Genomic DNA, 14,324 nt, shown 5'->3' on the forward strand with positions numbered 1-14,324 from the left:
AAGATTCCCAAAGTTGATTTCCAGCCCTGACTTCCCCTGGTGTTTTTGATTCATATAGCTAGGCTTCTTCTTGGCATCTCCACCTGGATATTCCACTAGCAGCTCAACTCTAAAATATAACTAATATTATGAACAGCCTGACCAACTTCAAAGTGTTGTCTTGCTCACTGTCTGGAGCTATGTTCATTTTGAATACATTCTTCTGTGAACCTGTTCTCTTAAATGAATTCTACTGACTAAGCCTGGGGGATGAGATTGTCTATCAGGCCTCACGTAAGTCTCTTGGGGTGTGATTAGTTTTCAAGGCAGCGGACACTTTTTTTTTTTTTAAGGCTTTGTAGTTGTAGCATGTTACCAGCAGAGGGAGATAATTCCTTATAATTTTGTTATATTTGGCAATGTGCCTTAACCAAGGAATTAGTTGGGCATTCCTGGGACTGAATTTTCTAGGAGAACAGAAAGATAGCGATCTTGGAGACCATTGGAGGATCCTGCAAAGGAAATAGCTTTTGTTCCAACAGATGGGCTACCAGGAGACCGGCCCTAGTTAATCATATAGGCCCCTTGTGACCTTGGGCAAGTCCCTTCCCCATCTGCAAAATGAAGAGATGGGGCCAAATAAGCTCTAAAATTGAGGAAGTGGGGGCACCTGGGTGGCTCAGTCGTTAAGTGTCTGCCTTCAGCTCAGGTCGTGATCCCGGGGTCCTGGGACTGAGCTCCGCATTGGGCTCCCTGCTCCACGGGAAGCCTGATTTCTCCCTCTCGCACTCCCCCTGCTTGTGTTCCCTCTCTTGCTGTGTCTCTCTCTGTCAAATAAATAAATAAATAAATCTTTAAAAAAATAAATAAATAAAATTGAGAAAGTGGTGGTGGTTTTCTTCCACTGGGGGAAAGCCCCAAAAGTTGAAGTAGGGGCACATATAGATATTAACGGATATCCTAAAACATGAGTTTCTCTTTCCTGTGAAATACGTTTGATATACCACTCATGTTTGGGACTTGCATTCAGAACTGCAGGCACATTTGATACACCACATAAAACACTGAGATGTGATAGGAATTAAGATCAAAGCCCAGGGGCACCTGGGTGGCTCAGTCAGTTAAGCATCTGACTCTTGATTTCAACTCAGGTCATGATCTCAGGGTTGTGAGATTGAGCCCTGCATCGGACTCTGTGCTGGTGAACCTGGAGCCTGCTTGGGATTCTCTCTCTCCCTCTCCCTCCCCCCCGCCAAAAAAAGAGCAAAACCCACAGTGAGAAAACATTCCATCTAATGCACAAGCTGAGGCTATGTAGGCAGTTGTGTTAAGAAATAAATGGCAAAGGAGGAAAGAAGAAAGAAAGGAAAGAAAGAAAGAAAGAAAGAAAGAAAGAAAGAAAGAAAGAAAGAAAGAAAGAAAGAAAGAGCAAACTTACCAATGTTTAAAGGGTACATGCCTTTTGACCCAGCAATTGCATTTCTAGGAAATTTTCCTATAGATACATTTGCCCATATGCAAATAATAAAAGTACAAAGATATTCTTTGCTACTTTGTTTATAGTCACAAAACAGTAGAGACAAATGTCCATCTCTAGAGCATTTGTTTAAAAGATACCATGGTACTTTAGAATGCAATTTGTTAACAAAATTTTGATGGTCCTAAACATGCTGACATCGAATGACCTCAGAGAATTATAGTTAAATAATAATAATAATAATAATAATAATAATAAAAGCAGCAAGGTAAAGAGCAACATGTATAGTTTGCTGATATCTGTAGGTTTATTTATTTTAATGTGTATGTGGGTTGGGTTTTTTTGTTTGTTGTTTGTTGTTTGTTTTTTTTTGTTTTTAATTTAAGTAATCTCTACCCCCAATGTGGGGCTCAAGCTCAGAACCCAGAGATCAAGAGTTGCATGCTCTTCCGAATGAGCCAGGCAGGTACCCCTATACGTGTATGTGTGTTTTTGTGTATGCCTCTCTGGAAAGATATAAGGAACTTGTAATGGTTCCTTGTAATGCATCACTTCGATGGAGGAGAGAGGTTGCTGGGGGACTGGTAGGATGGACGTAATTTTTATGTGTCCTTTTGTACCTTTTGAATGTTGTTCTATGCTAATAGCTTACTTATTCTACATGAGCATATACATAAGAAATGAACTTCACAATTGATTATTGGAATAGACTCTGGAGGAAAACTAACTTTTCTTTTACACTTATAGAGAGGTGACTGCCGCCCATCTCATCCAAGCCTCATCTTTTGTCGGGCTCCCTGCTCCGCGGGAAGCCTGCTTCTCCCTCTCCCACTTCCCCTGCTTGTGTTCCCTCTCTTGCTGTCTCTGTCAAATAAATAAATAAAATCTTTTAAAAAAAATAAAGATTTTGTTTATTTATTTGACAGAGAGAGACAGATAGTGACAGAGATAGCAAGAGAGAGCACAAGCGGGGAGGAGAGGGAGAAGCAGGCTCACGCTGAGCAGGGAGCCCAACGTGGAGCTCTATCCCAGGACCCTGGGATCATGACCTGAGCCAAAGGCAGATGCTTAACCGACTGAGCCACCCAGCCGCCCCTCTAAAATACTATTTTCATCATATATCCTCCCTGTCCCCAAATCTCCATGACCTAGAAGGTAATACCCAGTTTTCCTGATGATATTTCAGATCATATATAAACTGGCCTCAATCTTATCTCCTCCTGTTTGTCAGAAGGAATATTGCATAGAGATTAATACCATAGGTTTTGGTGCTCATCATCACTCATCATCAGGGAAATGAAAATCAAAACCACAAAGAGATATCACCTCACACATGTGAAAATGGCTATTAACAAAAACACAAGAAAAAACAAGTGTTGGCAAGGAAGTAGAGAAAAGGGAATCCTTGTGCACTATTGGTGGGGATGTAAATGGGTGCAGCCACTGTGGAAAACAGTATGGACATTCCTCAGAAAATCAAAACTAGAACTACCATAACATCCAGCAATTCTACTTCTGGGTATTTACTTGAAGAAAACAAAAACACTAATTCAAAAAGATATATGCATCTCTATATTTATTGCAGCATTATTTACAATAGCTAGGATATGGAAACAATCTAAGTGCCCATTGGTGGATGAGTGGATAAAGAAGATGTGATATATTTATACAATGGAATATCACTCAGCCATAAAAAAGAATTAAATCTTGCCCTCTGTGACAACATGATGGACCTACAGGGTATTATGCTAAATGAAATAAGTCAGAGAAAAAACAAATACTGTATGATTTAACTTATATATGGCAACTAAAAAAACAAAACAGGTGCTTGACTGGCTCAGTCAGTAGAGCATGCAACTCTTGATCTCAGGGTTGTGAGTTCAAGCCCCACATTGGGTGTAGAGATTACTTTAAAAAATAAATAACTAAACTTAAAGAAAAAAAAACCAAACCTGAAACAAATGAACAAACAAAACAGAACAGAAACAGACTGATAGATACAGAGAACAATGTGGTGGTTGCCAGAGGGAGGAGGTGGGAGAATGGGTGAAATAGGGGAAGGAGATGAAAAGTACAAACTTCCAGTCATAAAATAAAAATAAATATATAAATAAATAATAAATATATAAATATAAATATATAATAAATAAATAAATGAATAAAATAAAAAAGACAGCTATGTACAATGGGATCATGTAGTCACTGTATACAATGTACACCATGGGGAATATAGTTAATAATATGTAACAACCTTATGTGGTAACACTTGGTAGATATGTCTGTGGTGATCACTTTGAAATGTATATAAATGTTGAATCATTGTATCATTCACCTGAAACCAATATAATATTGTATGTTGAACTGTAGTTTGCGTGGCTCACTCGTTAAGCTTCTGCCTTCGGCTCAGGTCATGATCCCTGGGTCCTGGGATCGAGCCCCACATCGGGCTCCCTGCTCCGCAGGAAGCCTGCTTCTCCCTCTCCCACTCCCCCTGCTTGTGTTCCCTCTCTCGCTGTGTCTCTCTCTGTCAAATAAATAAATAAAATCTTTAAAGAAAAAAAGTTCTAGAGATGGATGTTGGTGATGGTTGCATAACAATATGAATGTACTTCATAGCAATGAATGCTACTTCAAAAGGGTAAGATAGTAAATGTTGTTTGTTTTTTATGTCTATTTTATCACAATAAAAAAATTGGAAAAAATAATGAACAAAATTAATAATAATAACAAAGTCTTTGAAGCAAAACCACCTGGGTTCAAACCTTTGCCTGTGATCCTGGGTTGAGCTAGTTAATCCCCGTGTGCCTCAGTTTCTTTTGCCCTTTTTTTAAGATTTTATTTTTGGGGCCCCTGCGTGGCTCAGTCGTTAAGTGTTCTGCTCGGGTCATGATCCCAGGGTTCTGGGATGGAGCCCCACATCGGGCTCCCCACTCTGCGGGAAGCCTGCTTCTCCCTCTCCCACTTCCCCTGCTGTGTTCCCTCTCTCGCTGTGTCTGTCTCTGTCAAATAAATAAATAAAATCTTAAAAAATTTTTTTTTTATTTTTAAGTGATCTCTACACCCAACATGAGGCTCAAACTCACAACCTGGAGATCAAGAGTCACATGCTCCACCAGCTGAGCCAGTCGGGCGCCCCTCCGCAGTTTCATCATCTGCAAAATAAGCACAATAATGGCACCTACTTAGCAGTTTGACACATAATAAGGGCACACAATAAACATCAGCTATGATTATTATTAAAGATTTTGCTTTAATAATAATACTGTCATGCTTATCACAATTAATAATTTTATATTGGCTTATTTACTTGTTTATTGTCTGTCTCTTCCAGTAACTCTAGGGGACGTCTATGAGGGCACGGGGCTTTGTTAGTTTTATTTAAAAATGTTACTATACATATTACATGGTTTGGCACATATAGGTGCTCACTAAATATTTGTTGACTAGATGCCCTCTTAGTTGTCAAATTCCCAATGTGTTCACTTATTCAACACATATTTAGTAAGTCTCTACTGTGTGCCAGTCTCTATATTAGATGATATAGCAGTGAACAAAACAGAACAATCTGCTGTCTTTGACTTAGGGGATTGAGTGGGGGAGTGGTTCTATATTTGAACTTGTTCTAACATGATCCAGCAGTTCCAAACCAACCTGAGCATCAGAAGTCCTAGAAAGTTTTAGAAAACGTCTGAGGTGGGTGGGTGGGGTCTAAAGGTGGGCCCTGGAACCTGCATTTTTAAAAGGAAGCCTTAATAGTTGGTCCAGTGTTTCTAACATTGGGCTCTATAGAGTATTTTGGTGGGTGGTGGGATTGGTCACAAGCTCTATGGCAATTTTTATGTTTGGGGTTTTTAATGACAGGATTTTAATATTTCTTTTCTTTTCTTTTTTTTAATTTGACAGAGACAGCGAGAGCAGGAACACAAGCAGGGGGAGTGGGCGAGGGAGAAGCAGGCTTCCCACTGAGCAGGGAGCCCGATGTGGGACTTGATCCCAGGACGCTGGGATCATGACCTGAGCCGAAGGCAGACGCCTAACAACTGAGCCACCCAGGCGTTCCAGGATTTTAATATTTCTTTTACCAGTTACAGTTGCCAAGTTTCTCTTTCATAGTGACATTTCCTAACTGAAAGACTTTGAGTTTCTTAAATCAGGGTTTCTCATACTGGGATTCCATGAGTATATCCCCTGGGGCCTCTGCATTATTCAAGTTTGAGGACCACAGATCCAGTGTTTCTGGAGTGAGGCTGACCCACGTCTCCTCAACAGCACCTTGCCCTCCCAACTTGAGAGGGGACTTGGGTTCTGACCCAGACCTATGTCCCAAGAGAGACCCCAGAAGGTCGCCTTTATTCCTGAACGGTGGGCTGGCAGCTGAAGATTGCTTCAGTTTCAGGCGCAAACGGTGAAGACCGAAGCCCCTTGAGCTCTGTATCTCTGGCATTTCCCTAGACCACTTGCTGTACTTATGAGTCCAGGAAGATTCTCACCTACACACCAGGTTTCCCCCTTGAAAGGGGTATTTTGTTGGACCCCGCCACCTGGTGATAGTGCTACCGTAAAGTACGGGAGCTTGGGAATCATATACGCCTAAGTCCAAATTCTGCCCTGTCTCCCCCACCCCCATCTCGCCCCTCAGATGTGTGGGCTTCGGGAAAATATACTGATAATACTCTGCGCCTCAGTTTTCCTCATCTGAAAAATGGAGCTAGTAACAAGTCACACAGTGGTTGCCTCCATTAAGGGAGGCTTCGATTGCACAATCAAGGCACTGAGTTTCCCTTCTTCAGTTGACGTCCAAGAGCACTTCCATTCACCACAGCCCTCCCTTGTGCTCATCAGGCCCCCGGGGGTCCAAATGAGTTGGAGTTAATTCCTGGCCCTAGGTCTACACAGTCTCAAGCCATTGGGAAAACTGCCCAGTTGCCCCTAGGCCTAAGTGCAAAGGAGGGTGGGTGCACCCTGAGGTCGGTTCTAGGGACTCAAGGAAGGCGGGCGCAGAAGCGCGACGTTTCCCCACTCCAGCTTCACTGCCCGGGGCGGCGTTCCAGCCTCTGCGGAACCTCTGCCTGGGACCACGTCCCTTCCCAACATGGCGCCATCCCCAGGCCGCCTCGCGCGGGCCTGCCGCGCTGACGTATGTGCGAGCGCGCCCTCCGCGCTGGACCCCGGCGCATGCGCACACCGCGCTGTCTTCTCCGGACCAGAGCAGCAGCAGCGGCGGCGGCGGCGGCGTTTGAGTGGAGGAAGATGGCGGCTCCGGGCGGCTCTGGGTCCCGCCAGCTGTAAGGAGCCCCAGGGCGGCAAGCGCCGCTTGAGGCGGAGCGCCTCTGCTCTGGCCCTGTCCCCGGCTCCCTCATCGCCGTCGCCAGCGGAGCGAACCCGAGAGCGTGGCGCGGGCTGGGCCAGGTGAGGCTTCTCCCTCTCCTGGGGCCGCGGCGGGGAGCCGGCGCCTTCTGCCCTTTATGCCCCAGGCCCGCAGGGGGCAGGGGGCGTCCCTGGCCCCGCGCAGGCCGCGCATCGTGCCCGGGGGTCGGTGCCGGCTGGCCTGGGGGCCTTGCTGTCGTCATCCTCGGCCTCTCTGGGTTAGGCAGGGAGGAGGAGTGCCCCTTTCCACCCAGCCCTTGGAATGGGAGTGAACCCGGCCCCCCTCCTCAAGTAGGGCGGTTCATATCCCCTCACCGGGTCCACGAAAGGGTGTATGACTAGGGCAGGGATGGCTCTCAGAGTGTCAGATACCTATCTTTCACCCAGCCTCCGGATCTTTAACGTCTTGCGCTGAGGAGCCGGAGTCCAGTGCCTTCCAAAATTGGGGCTGCGGCGAGGGGCCAGCATCTGGGAAGCTGTAGCTGCAAAGGGGAAGATTTTGGAATTGGTTTAAAAAATAAAACAAGCAGTCTGTCTTACCGCTTAGCTTTTTGAGTGTTCCTCCGGCCAAGTGGGAGCTGCGGGTCTCCTTGATTGAGACAGCAATCCACGTTGTGGCTGTGAGAATTGTTTGTGCAAAGGGAACGGTGGAGGGTGGGAACGAATCTGTAAACGGAGAAAAACCGATTCTGAGATCTTGATAGTCTCTGCAGAGTAACTTCGGTGCTAATGAAGTCTTCGTTTGTTTGAAAACCTTTGTGTTTTTGAGATTCGGAATAGCTAATTGCTTTTTATGTTAAATCTCCCGAATTTTATTAGGAAAATAAAAGCTTTCCTTAATTGCCAAAGTCTTTGGGCTTTTCTGTGGTGGGATTCTGATTGCTCTGGGTGAAGATTTAAGCACCTTACCAGTTCTCACTTGCTGGCAAGGACATTCTACTATGCTTGTTATTCCTTTTTGAGAATAAGTTTTTGTTGTTCAGCTGCTAATTGGGAGGTTTTGATTTCGTTTCTCACGTTGGGAAGCCGGTTTGAAGCCTTGTGATGTCTTCCTTGAAGAATGATGGAATCAGTTGGAATTGTGCTATGGGGGAAATGTTGAGGCAATGGCTTTGGCGTGGACACACCGAATATCTTTGTAACTTAAATTTGTTTTCCTTGTGCTTGCAATGATGACGACATGGGTTTAAAGGGAGAAGGAAATTAGAGGAGAAATACCATCATTTTGAGTTGAACATTTAAAATTCAGTCTGTAGCTTTTACAGTGAATAGTGACTCTATCAAATTCCTAACTATTGAGCATATTCATGTGTATAATCTGATTGGGTGTCCTTTCTATTGTGTGTTGTCATTTTATACCCTGTAACTGTTTGCTTTTGACAAACCCAGTATAAATCTATTAATCAACATTGACCAACGGATGTTCTGTCTGCTTCAAAAAGCTTTTAATTGTTAAAATGACAACTGCTTGGTTTAATAATAGCTAATTCTTTGACCTTTTCTTAAAGCTTTTCCCATAGAGATTTATAGATTTTCTTAGTGCCTTTCATAAAGATGTAAACCTGAACAAATAACTTCACAGAAAATTGGAGAGCCACCTTAAATTTCAATTTGCTACGAATCATGAAATAATGCAGTAAAACATCCTGATGGTTTGACATTATGCTTCTTGGCATAATGTGTTGCATTGTTGTGCTAAATCATCATCAGGTATTGATGCAACTTCATGACATCCATGACATCATTCACTCTCTAGCATTTTGCCCTTTGCAGTTCCTTACTTTCTCAGAGTCACAAAAAGAACAGGATCAGGAAAAATAGCTTAGGATGCTCCTTACTCTCTGATTTCTTAAAAGAGCCTTCATATAACACTGCTTTATGTAGTTAAACTCCTGTAAGATTCAGAGCTGTGTGTGATTCCTACCTATTATGAAGAGCAGGCACAGAAAATGCTAGTAAAACCGCTGGGTTTTACAAGAACATTGAGGTCCCAAGAAGTTATATCAAAGATGAACAGATAAGTGATTAGCTTTTGTGATTTCAAGGTCGTTTTAGTGAATTAGCAACTCTTTACAAAACCAGAAGCTGATTAATTAATGTCTTTTCTATTTCAACATTGTTACATGGGTCAAAAGAGGTAATGTTTTGTGAGAGTCCTTTGTAAAATAACAGGTAAGTGTAAGGTTGATTATTCAACGATCAGTTTTATGAAAACCCCCTACTGAGGGCCCTCTATATACGCTGGGAAGTAGGTACTAATGATTCTAAGGTAAGACACCTTTTGGTCTCAAGTTGCCTACAGTCTGGTTGGGGAGCCAGACAAGGAAACCAGTTAAGTATGTTATAGTGTAAGAAGTAAGACGTGCACAGAATCCAACCAAGGGAATCAAGGAAGGCTTCTTAGAGCCAGGATGGCTTCACAGCCATTCCTATTCTGCAGAAAAATCTGCCTTTTGTGAGTGACTTGCTTTTTATAAGAACTTAAAAAAAATTTTTTATTTTTATTTATTTATTTGACAGACACAGTGAGAGAGGGAACACAAGCAGGGGGAGTGGGAGAGGGAGAAGCAAGCTCCCCACTGAGCAGGGAGCCCAATGCTGGGCTCAATCCCAGGACCCTGGGATCATGACCCGAGCCGAAGGCAGACGCCCAATGACTGAGCCACCCAGGTGCCTCCCCCCCAAAATTTTTATCATGAGTTCTTTCCCCCTTTTATTCATTCACTGTCATGACACTTCCCACACAGTATGCCCCAGTTATGATTTCTGCATTCTCAAAAATCCAACAGTCTTGGGAGAACCTGAGAGTGAGTCATATGCCAGGCAACAAACAAAAACATTGCAGCTGCAATGAAAATATCTCAGATTACTAAATGGAGACAACTTTAGGCTGATGATGTTTTTGTTTTTGTTTTGTAAACTGGCATAAGAAGCAACGTATGATTTTAATTTGATCACATTTAGTTAATGCTTAGTTGTCAATCCCTTAGAATGTTGACTATAACTAGTTATTAGTACTGTCTGCTTTCTCCCAATAATCAAACAAGACGGTCTTTTTTCTTTTGGGTGAAGCTGACAATTTAAACCAGGACTACACTATTTTATAGAATCCATTCATGTAGATAAAGGTTGCTTAGCATCTCTGATATTGAACTTCTGTATCCCAATACAAGTTCCTCATCTTAGTGCTGTGGTAGTTTTATAATTAATTTAGCATGTTATCGCCTATATTGCAAGCATTTTATGAGTTTTTGGATGTGTAGAATCTTTACGGGGTGCAATATTAGTAGAACATTTACAGTTTGGTAACACTCATGTTTACATGTTACCATGTAAACATTCAACACTGAAAATGAGGGCTTTAAGGTGTTGGTTGACAGAAAAATCAAGGTGATGTGTCTGTTTATTTTCCTATATTGTGAGTTTGTTACATATAGAAGGATATGACATATAGACAAGTCATTTTAAAATTGCCCAGTCTTAGGGTACCTGGCTGTCTCAGTTGCAAGAGCATGTGACTCTTGATCTTGGGGTTGTGAGTTGGAGCTCCATGTTGGGTGTAGAGATTACTTAAGTAAATAAATAAGCTTAAAAAAAAAATTGCCCAGTATTGTGCTCATAATTCAGCTTTTCTCTTTCTTTCTTTCTTTCTTTCTTTCTTTCTTTCTTTCTTTCTTTCTTTCTTTCTTTCTTTCTTTCTAGACTTATTTATTTATTTATTTGAGAGAGAGAGAGAGAGTGCGCGTGAGTGCGGGATCACGAATGGGGGGTGGGGCGGAGGGAGAGGATCTCGAGCAGTCTCCCATGTGGGGCTTGATCTCAGGACCCCAAGATCATGCCCTGAGCCGAAACCAAGAGGTGGATGCTTAACTGACTGAGCCACCTGGGTGCCCCCAGCTTATTTTCTAAGCTGTTTTTTGTGACCTGGGGGTGCTGGCTGGCTCAGTTGATAGAGCATGCTACTCTTGATCTCCGGGTTGTTGGTTCAAGCTTACTTTAAGATTTATTTATTAGAGAGAGTGTGAGAGAGAGCGCGTGCGTGGGAAAGGGCAGAGGCAGAGGGAGAAAGAATCCTCAGTCAGACTCTCTGCTGAGCACGGAGCCTGACACGGGCTCTATCACTCAACTTATGAGATCATGACCTGAGTTGGAATGACCAGTCGGTCACTTAACTGCTGAGCTACCCAGGTGCCCCGAGTATAGCTTACTTTAAACAAAAAAAGTGTTGGAAGAGGAAAAAAAAAAAAAAAGAACTAAATTGTTTCTTGTGACCCTCTAAATGTCTTGTAAAATTACAACTTAGTGGTATTCCTATAGCTTAAATTTGCTCTTCCTTACTCATGGTTGTATTAGAAAGCAAATTTGCTTTGAAATTTGATTCTTTCTGTATTAAATTTCTACTTTTTAAGTTGTAAAGTTTTCCCCCAAGTTTTTATTTTTTTCCCAGTGTCACTGTTCTGTGTTTTGTTTCCAAAGTGGAAATAATCTTGTGGTGCTTTGATGCTTATTTATATATATAAATCTGATAAATGCATAGGTATTATTAAAGTAGTAGTCACTTGTAAATTATTACTACAGTAACTTATCCTCTACTAATACATAAATTTGAGGTAGTTCAGTTAATTTCTATAAAGGCGAACAGGTTTTAGTTTCAGCTGTTATTTTTTTAGAATATTTAATATTTAGGATACTTTTTTTTTTTAAGAGAAGCTGTATGTCCAGTGTGGGGCTTGAACTCACGAATCCAAGATTAAGAGTCACATGCTTTACTGACTGAGCCAGCCAGGCGCCCCTATTTTGAATACTTTTATTTCTACTATTTTAAGGAATTCACTAGTAGGGCATACTTTCCAAATTTGTGTTTCCTTTATTATTCTCGCTTTATTAATTTTTTAAGATTGATTGATTTATTTTAGAGAGCTAGAGAGCATGCATGGGTGGGCAGGGCAGAGGGAGGGGGGAGAGAGAATCTCAAGCCGACTCTGCCCTGACTGCAGAGCCCCACCTGGGGCTCTGTCTCAGCACCATGAGATAACAACCTGAGCCAAAACCAAGAGTTGGATGCTTAACCTACTGCACCACCCAGGGGCCCCTATTAATCTCATTTTAAATGCTTGGTTCAAGTGCTCGCTTCGGCAGCACATATGCTAAAATGCTTGCTTCATGTTGCTAATAGAGAACAAGGAATTTTTTTCCGGAATGAACCTCTTAGTGCATTGTTTGGAGAAAGATTGATGTTAATTATAAATTCATCAATACAGTTTTACATAAGTCAAGCAGACAAAGTCAGTTATCATATGGTTTCACTTATTTATGAAACATAAGGAATAGCATGGAGGCCATTAGGAGAAGGGAGGGAAAAATGAAGGGGGGAAATTGGAGGGGGAGATGAACCATGAGAGACTGAACTCTGAGAAACAAACTGAGGGTTTTAGAGGGGAGGCGGGTGGGGGAATGGGTTAGCCCGGTGATGGGTATTAAGGAGGGCATGTATTGCATGGAGCACTGGGTGTTATACGCAAACAATGAATCACGGACCACTACATCAAAAACTAATGATGTACTTACTGTATGGTGACTAACATAATAAAAAAAATACAGTTTTACTAAAATGTTGCCTTTCCCATCTCCTGGCTTTTCAAATGGAAGTCAGAGGGAAATGGAATTTATCCTTCTATTTCAATGTTTCTTTTTAAAGCTTTTTTTTTTTAAAGATTTATTTATTTATTTGAGAGAGTGAGAATGAGAGAGAGAGAGTACATGAGAGGGGGGAGGGTTAGAGGGAGAAGCAGGCTCCTCCCCGAGCAGGGAGCCCGATGCGGGACTCGATCCCGGGACTCCAGGATCATGACCTGAGCCGAAGGCAGTCGCTTAACCAACTGAGCCACCCAGGCGCCCTAAGATTCTGTTTTTAAGCAACCTCCACACCCAACATGGGGCTCAAACCTACAACCCTGAGATGAAGAGTCACATGCCCTACCGACTGAGCCAGCCAGGTGCCCCTAAAGCTTTTTTATTAGTAGTCTTTGCTATGTCTTGCCAAAAAGGAACGTCTTGTCTTGGGATCAAACAGTATTGTGTTTGCATTGTGTTGTGCAGGACTCTTTTTCTTAACTTTTGATTTGATACTTAATGACATCTTCCCAAATAGATCCTTTGGTCTAGTCAAGATCAAGCAAGCTGCTCTCTTCCTTGTTACTGAAACTAAAGGTTTACTTCCCTGTGGGTCCTTCAAATTTTGATTTGTCTACCTTTTTCACCTCTCCCCTTTTTTCTCACAAAATGCAGTTCTCTCCTCCAAGAGTGTTTCATACATCATATGGAATTTGGGAATGTAATTCTCTAGAGATGTATAATGACCTGGAGGGTTAAAATTTCACATTTTATTTACCTTAAAAGTAATTTAATGGTAACAAATCTTGAAGACATGATAGGTGAAATAAGCCTGACAAAAAAGAACAAGGACTGTAGATTCCACTTATACCAAGTACCTAGAGTAGTCCAATTCATAGAGACAGAAAGTAGAATGGTAGTTGCCAAGGGCTGGAGAGAGGAGGGTTTGGGGAATTACAGTTTAAAGTTAAAGAGTCTCAGTTTGGGATGATTACAAGTTCTGGAGATGGATGGGGGGGTGGTTTTATGACAGTGTGAATGTACATAAGACCACCAAAGTGCACACTTAAAAATGGTTGAGATGGCAAATTTTGTTATGTATATATTACCACAATAAAAAAAAAGTAACTTAATGGTTTATGTATGCTCTGTGGGATGGCTTGAAAACCACTTATTTTAACATAGTAATTAAGATCCTAGGCTTTCACCTCAGGTAGACTCAGGCTCATACCCTACTTCTCTCTCCTAGTATGGATCTTAGCTTCTCTAAGTCTCAGTTTTTTCATCTATAAAATGAGGATAATGGGGCCGCCTGGGTAGCTCAGTCGTTAAGTGTCTGCCTTCAGCTCAGGTCGTGATCCCGGGGTCCTGGGATCGAGCCCCGTGTTGGGCTCCCTGCTTGACGGGAAGCCTGCTTCTCCCTCTCCTGCTCCCCCTGCTTGTGTTCCCTCTCTCGCAGTGTCTCTCTCTGTCAAAAAATAAATAAAATCTTAAAAAAAAAAAATGAGGATAATGATGCCTGTGTTGTGGGACAATTAAATATGGGAATGTATGTGAACTTCTCAGCACACTGTGTAGCACATATAAACATCCAAATGTTAGATGTTATTATATTGTTTTTATGGAACATTAAAACTGGGGACAAGGGGTGCCTGGCTGGCTCAGTCGGTGGATTGATTGTGCAGCTCAATCATGCAGTTCTTGATCGTGGGTTCGTGAGTTTGAGCCCCACGTTGGGTGTAGAGGTTACACAAATAAATAGATAAGTAGGGACGCTTTAGTGGCTCATTCGGTTAAGCGTCTGCCTTTGGCTCAGGTCATGATCCCAGGGTCCTGGGATTGAGCCCGCATTGGGCTCCCTGCTCTGCAGAGAGCCTGCTTCTCCCTC

General features: G+C 42.4%; 1 protein-coding gene across 1 annotated transcript in view; it reads left to right on the top strand.

The window, feature by feature from the left end:
* Positions 1–6,622: 6,622 nt before the first annotated feature.
* The window catches only part of FBXO42 (F-box protein 42), a 100,001-nt gene continuing 92,299 nt past the window's right edge, over positions 6,623–14,324 (top strand). The window contains exon 1 of the mRNA XM_035019696.1: positions 6,623–6,865. The gene's annotated coding sequence lies outside the window, so the exon portion shown is untranslated. The remainder of the gene's footprint in view (positions 6,866–14,324) is intronic.

The sequence above is a fragment of the Mirounga leonina genome, unplaced genomic scaffold, assembly GCF_011800145.1.
Source record: "Mirounga leonina isolate KUSES-001 unplaced genomic scaffold, KU_Mleo_1.0 Mir_173, whole genome shotgun sequence".
Lineage (NCBI taxonomy): Eukaryota > Metazoa > Chordata > Mammalia > Carnivora > Phocidae > Mirounga > Mirounga leonina.